The sequence below is a fragment of the Solanum tuberosum genome, unplaced genomic scaffold, assembly GCF_000226075.1.
Source record: "Solanum tuberosum cultivar DM 1-3 516 R44 unplaced genomic scaffold, SolTub_3.0 scf00683, whole genome shotgun sequence".
In the NCBI taxonomy this organism is placed as follows: domain Eukaryota; kingdom Viridiplantae; phylum Streptophyta; class Magnoliopsida; order Solanales; family Solanaceae; genus Solanum; species Solanum tuberosum.
Genome location: NW_006239602.1, coordinates 150983 through 157056, shown reverse-complemented (window position 1 = coordinate 157056; position 6074 = coordinate 150983). Strand labels below are relative to the sequence as shown.

General features: G+C 30.1%; 2 pseudogenes; both read right to left on the bottom strand.

Annotated features, from left to right (window-relative positions):
• Positions 1-6074, bottom strand: part of LOC102592673 (disease resistance protein RGA2-like) — a 37029-nt pseudogene that overhangs the window by 26744 nt on the left and 4211 nt on the right.
• LOC107058878 (putative disease resistance protein RGA3) lies at positions 493-983 on the bottom strand (annotated as a pseudogene).

Here is a 6074-nt window from a genome sequence, read left to right as displayed (position 1 = left end):
TCAGCAAAAAAACAAAGAAGAATTTTGCACAATAAAAAAACAATGATAAGCTTGAGAAGCAGCAGACATATTTCAAATTAAAAAAAATGCACTTTTTTGAATTCACATTATTATCATTGTTAATTTATAAGATCTAAAACAACTCTGGCTTTATCCTGTCATTTAGACTTGGGGGACTATCCTAATCCTATGAGTAAGCTAGGGATTTATCTGAGATTATATATGTTAAAAACTTCACTAAACAGATTTAGATAATAGATTTTGAACCCAATTAATAAATCCAAATCTGGATCCACTTATCTACTTAGACTTGAGACGAACATTTAGATTAGACAAAATCCCAAAAACACACATGAATTTTGATGATATAAAGCTGTTTTTTAGAAAAAAATATTTAAAGATGAGCACCTGTTTGGCGTGTAGCAACTTGTCTCTCTATAGTCCTTTCATCCAAGTGAAACTTAATTCGTTCTGCTGCAATTACCTCTAGTTTCTCCATTATGTTTTTCATCCTTTTCCCAATCTTGTGATGGAAAGCGATAACGTTTGGATGATAACACCCATATTTATTCTTCTTCTGTCTAATTGGTGCCTCAGTTTTACATTCATCCAAGATGTCATCAGCTTCATATGCAACAACATTGAGTTTCTGCAACCAATTTTCTATTGCCTTGTCCTCAATTGCTTCTTCTGAGCATCTTCTAACACAGCTTGGATTGTAGTAAACGTGCTTTGAAGCTTTTCGAACTCATCCTTAACACCAAGAATCAATCCAAGTTCCCCTTGGATGAAACAAGTCAGATTGTCTAACAGAACTTGAAGGAAAGCTTCAGCCATATATGTGGAGGGAGTGTAGATTGGTGGAATTGTTGTGAGTAAGCAATAAATCTATAAAGTAAGATCGATGTAATATGGACAGCTGACTGTAAGAAGCACAAAGCTTGACTTGATGGAGTTGTAATAATTACAAACTCAATTATTCCACAATATCTCTCAATTATTATTAGGGAAAATGCATAAGTACCCCCAGCCTATGTCCGAAATCCCAGAGACACACATAACCTTTCCTAAGGTCCTATTACCCCCCCCGAACTTAATTTTTAATTAATTTTCTACCCCTTTTGGTCCTACGTGGCACTATTCTTGTGGGCCTAGCACGTGTTGACAAATTTTTCAAAATAGTACCACGTAGGACCAAAAGGGGTAGAAAATTAATTAAAAATTAAGTTCGGGGGGGGTAATAGGGACCTTAGGAAAGGTTTATGTGTGTCTCTGGGATTTCGGGCATAGGCTGGGGGGGTACTTATGCATTTTCCCTTATTATTAGGTGGAATTTATAGGCAAGAGCCGTCCCTGGTTAACGATTTAAAATTCGATAACCATTAACCAATAAACTGAATCATTAAGCGTGAATATTCAACTGAACCGCTCAAGCACCCTATCTAAACTACTTGCGCGTTTTGTTGCATATTACTCCATTGTCCCAATTTATGTGATTTGAATGACACATTTTTATATTAAGTAACAATTTAACTATAAAATGTCCATTTTATCCTTAATGAAATAATTTACAGCCACACAAATTTCTATCATTCATTTTGGATCACAAGTTTTAAAAATTTTCCTTTCTTTCTTAAACTCGGTGCCTAATCAAACAACTCACATAAAATGGGACAGAGAGAATAGTAACAGAGCTAATGTTTTGATATACATATTCATGGAAACTACTAGTTAGTTTCATATCTGTCTTTTCTTGTGGGGTTAGTTTGCCACTTACCTCTGTTAGTGGAAAGGTTTTCCACAAAAAAATACAGCCTTTTGGTTCTTTTAATCTCTCAACTTGTCAATCTTTTTTGTTTTGGTTGTATTCTTTATTTTAATTTATATGATATAATTTGATTGGGTAGAGAATTTAAGAAAGAAAAAAATATTTTTAAAATGTGTGATCTAAATTAATTACTTTCTCTGTCCAATAATAATTGTCCACTATACTATTTTGAGATATCCAATAATAATTGTTCACTTTATGAAATCAATGAATAATTTTACAGTTAGTTCCTAATTTACCCTTATCATTAATAATAGTCATTTCCTTGTTACATTTTTTAAGATATTGTATTTATTATATTCAGAGGGTGATATAGTAAAAATATTCTTCCGTTTCCTAAGAATTGTGCAAAGTTAATGATAGTCAAGTATGAGAGTTAATATCTCAAAAGGTCACTCAACTTTGAAATTTTATCTAACAAAGTTATTGAACTTTGTTTTGTATCATTAAAATCACTAAACTTAGACCTTTCTATCAATAAAATTACTCAATCAAATTTATAATTAAAAAGAATATTGGCATGGCAAAATAAATTATTATTTTTATATTCATGTAAATATAAATTCCACAATTAAATAAAATTAAAGAAATCTCATTAAGGACTTTTTACTTCCTCTCACAAAACTTTTCAAAAATCAAATAAAATGTATATCCAAACACAATTTTAAATTTCAAAACTTATTTATCAACAATTTTAAAAAAAAAAAATTCAAGCTTGAACAAATCTATGTCAACGCTAGCAAACCGTGGAATTACAAAGGAACAATAAGATATTTACCAATTATATTTAGCAAGAAACATCTAAATAGATTACATGCCGAAGAACTCATTAATTAATAAATACTTACTTGTTCTATTTTTGACATTTGTTTATTGTTTTTTCTTCCTATTTTTGGATTTAATTTGTTGTTTTTGCTTAAATACTTATACTCATTTTTTTATTTTAGGAGGCAAACTAAATATTATGGCATTACAGTAATACCAAAACATGTTTCACTAAGAAAAAAATATTCATTTATTTATTAAATCAAGACTAAATTATACAATAATATCATAAAAAATATTTGTTTCCGTGATTAAGTTTGTCCGAACTCTTTTTAATAAGTTTTTATTTATTTATTTGTGGGTTCGTGTTTATATGACATAAAAATAATAATTTATTTTGTTATGTTAATATTTTTTTTAATGATAAATTTAATTGAGTGATTTCATTGATAGAAAGGTTTAAGTTTAGTGATTTTATTGATACAAAATAAAGTTAAATAATTTTGCTAGATAAATTTTTAAAATTGAGTGACCTTTTGAGATATTAATTTCAAGTATTGTTGAACACAGAGAGTAAAACAGAGGGAGTATTATCTTTCTTCTCCTTCTTCCTTGGCAGCAATTTCTCCCTTTTTCTTCCTCTTTGGCAGGCAGTTTCCACTTTCCTAATTAATTAATGGGCAAAGGGCAAATATAGTCTTCAACTTTGTGATATTTAATCTTCGTTATAATATGGACAAAAGACCAATTTATGTCATTATTTGTTGATTGAAATGGACATTGATAAGTTAAACTTGAAATGAATGACATATATAAGCCTTTTCTTAAAGTTTAATGACATATTTGAGTTTTTTTTTATTTAAATAAAATAATTAATGACATGGCCAACGTGTAGAAAATAGTTTTGCAAAATTGAAACATTTTTCGGTTGTCAAATAAGGACATGAATAAGCCTTTTCTCAATGCATAGATGAGCCAAATTGTAAATAGATGACATAGATGAATTTTTTTCTCAAAGTTTGATACATATTTTAGTCTCTTTCCTTGAAAACAGTTTTGAATTGGTTTGGTAAAATAAAAAAGCATTCTTAAGGAGTAAATAGCCAAATGACCCCCCAACCTATTGTTCGATTTCCAACTACACACTTATACTTTACGGGGATCCTATTACCCCCCTTGAACTACTTTAAAATGATATAAATATCACCCTACAACTATACACCCACATTCATAACCTAAAGTGGTGGACACGCACTGCAACTGTCAGGCATATATAATAATTTTAAAAAATTTTTTTTTAGATTCTTCTTTATCTTTATTCTATTTTACCTCTTTTATTTTTTAGATTCTTCTTTCGTCTTTATTCTATTTTGCCTCTTTTCTTTTTCTTTTAAAATTTGTAATATATATATATATAAATTGATCCTTCAAACTATAGATTTCTATAATACTTACCTTAAATCTTCAATTGTTTTCTTGGCTTTATTAATTTCTTAAAATTTGAAGAAAAAAAAAACTATCGAATTTGTGCAAATCTTGAAAGTTTGTGAATGTGATTGGGTTTGGTGTATTGAATCTACACATTACTTGTTAATTGATTTCGAATTAGGTGTGAAGATTTAAGCCAAAAATCAGAAAATCACACTGACCTACAAAGCTGTCAAAATAAAATAAAAAAATTGTGGGTTGCTGGGTTTGAATCCAAATCTGAAAATTTTCATTTTCAATTACAAATTGTAGAGACTAAATTGAATCCTTTATGGGAATCCCATTGTTGAGTTCTTGAGTTTGAAAACATCTAGATCAATTGATTTGAGTTAAAGAAAAAATTTGACAAATAAGGAGGAAATACAAATCCATGGACAGCCATTATTAAAGAGCTTCGAAGCTCAAGAATAAATTTTTAAATTTGTCCGTGAGTTCATCTTTTCGAACCTTTTCGAAAGTACTCCCTCTGTCCTTAATTATTTGTTCACTTTTTCTTTTATAGTTGTCCCTAATTACTTGTCCATTTTGACAAATCAAGAAAGGACAATTTTTTTTTACTTATTATACCCTTCAATTAATTATTTTGCAAAAGGTAGAACTTCTTGAAAATCTTAAGTTTTCACCTTCATAATTAATAGGGGTAAAATGGTAAACTCACTATGTCAATAATTATTTTCTTAATAGGTGTGTCAATTTAAAAGGGGACAAGTAATTAGAGACAGACGGAAGTAGTTCATTTTGCAAATGAAGCATTAACATCTGAATTCGAGACTATTGGGAAGCAAATTGTAGACAAATGTCAAATATTGCCAGTGGTAAGTTAACATTCCAAAATGTTGCTAAAGATGTCAAATCATTTGTCATAAATGATTCTGCTGAACAATGTTCAAATGTGCTTGAATTGAGTTACAATCACAAACATTCATTATGAATAACTCTTCTAGGAGTGAAGTAGCTTCATAGTTAGTGTACATGTAGAGGGAAGTAAGAGTGGTAAGATTAGATATTGACCTGATCAAAACCTGTTGCATCTGCCTCCTTATGAATAACCAATTTCTTGACAGAAGAAAGGGTCGGGAAAACAAACATAGGGCATCCGTAAATCTTTATCTCTTCAAGAACCGGGAATTGCTCTTCTCCTTCCTTTTTCAGCAATCCTTTCAGATTACGAAAATAGGATATACTAAGTTTTCTCAGAGATGGAAACCTTCTTCTGGGGAATCCATAATGAACATCATTCTCTTCAACATACTCCGCAGACCCCTTGTGTAATACTAGACTTTCTAGAAAAGGCAGCTCACCAAAGGGTGGTAAGCACAAGCAGTTTTCGCAACCTTCAATTACAATAGAGACGACCTTTCCCAAAACTGAGTGATTCATGTTAGGATTTGAAACTTTTTGAGAGAAAAAATAAGGTTTAGCAGCAGAAATTCATTCATATATATTTAGCTTTTTCAAAAGCAAACACACATATATCTACATAAGCTTTTCCAAAGTTAGTAGAGGACCATACATATCTCCCTAATTACTTGTCCATTTTGACAAATCAAGAAAGGACAATTTTTTTTTTACTTATTATACCCTCAATTAATTATTTTGCAAAAGGTAGAACTTCTTGAAAATCTTAAGTTTTCACCTTCATAATTAATAGGGGTAAAATGGTAAACTCACTATGTCAATAATTATTTTCTTAATAGGTGTGTCAATTTAAAAGGGGACAAGTAATTAGAGACAGACGGAAGTAGTTCATTTTGCAAATGAAGCATTAACATCTGAATTCGAGACTATTGGGAAGCAAATTGTAGACAAATGTCAAATATTGCCAGTGGTAAGTTAACATTCCAAAATGTTGCTAAAGATGTCAAATCATTTGTCATAAATGATTCTGCTGAACAATGTTCAAATGTGCTTGAATTGAGTTACAATCACAAACATTCATTATGAATAACTCTTCTAGGAGTGAAGTAGCTTCATAGTTAGTGTACATGTAGAG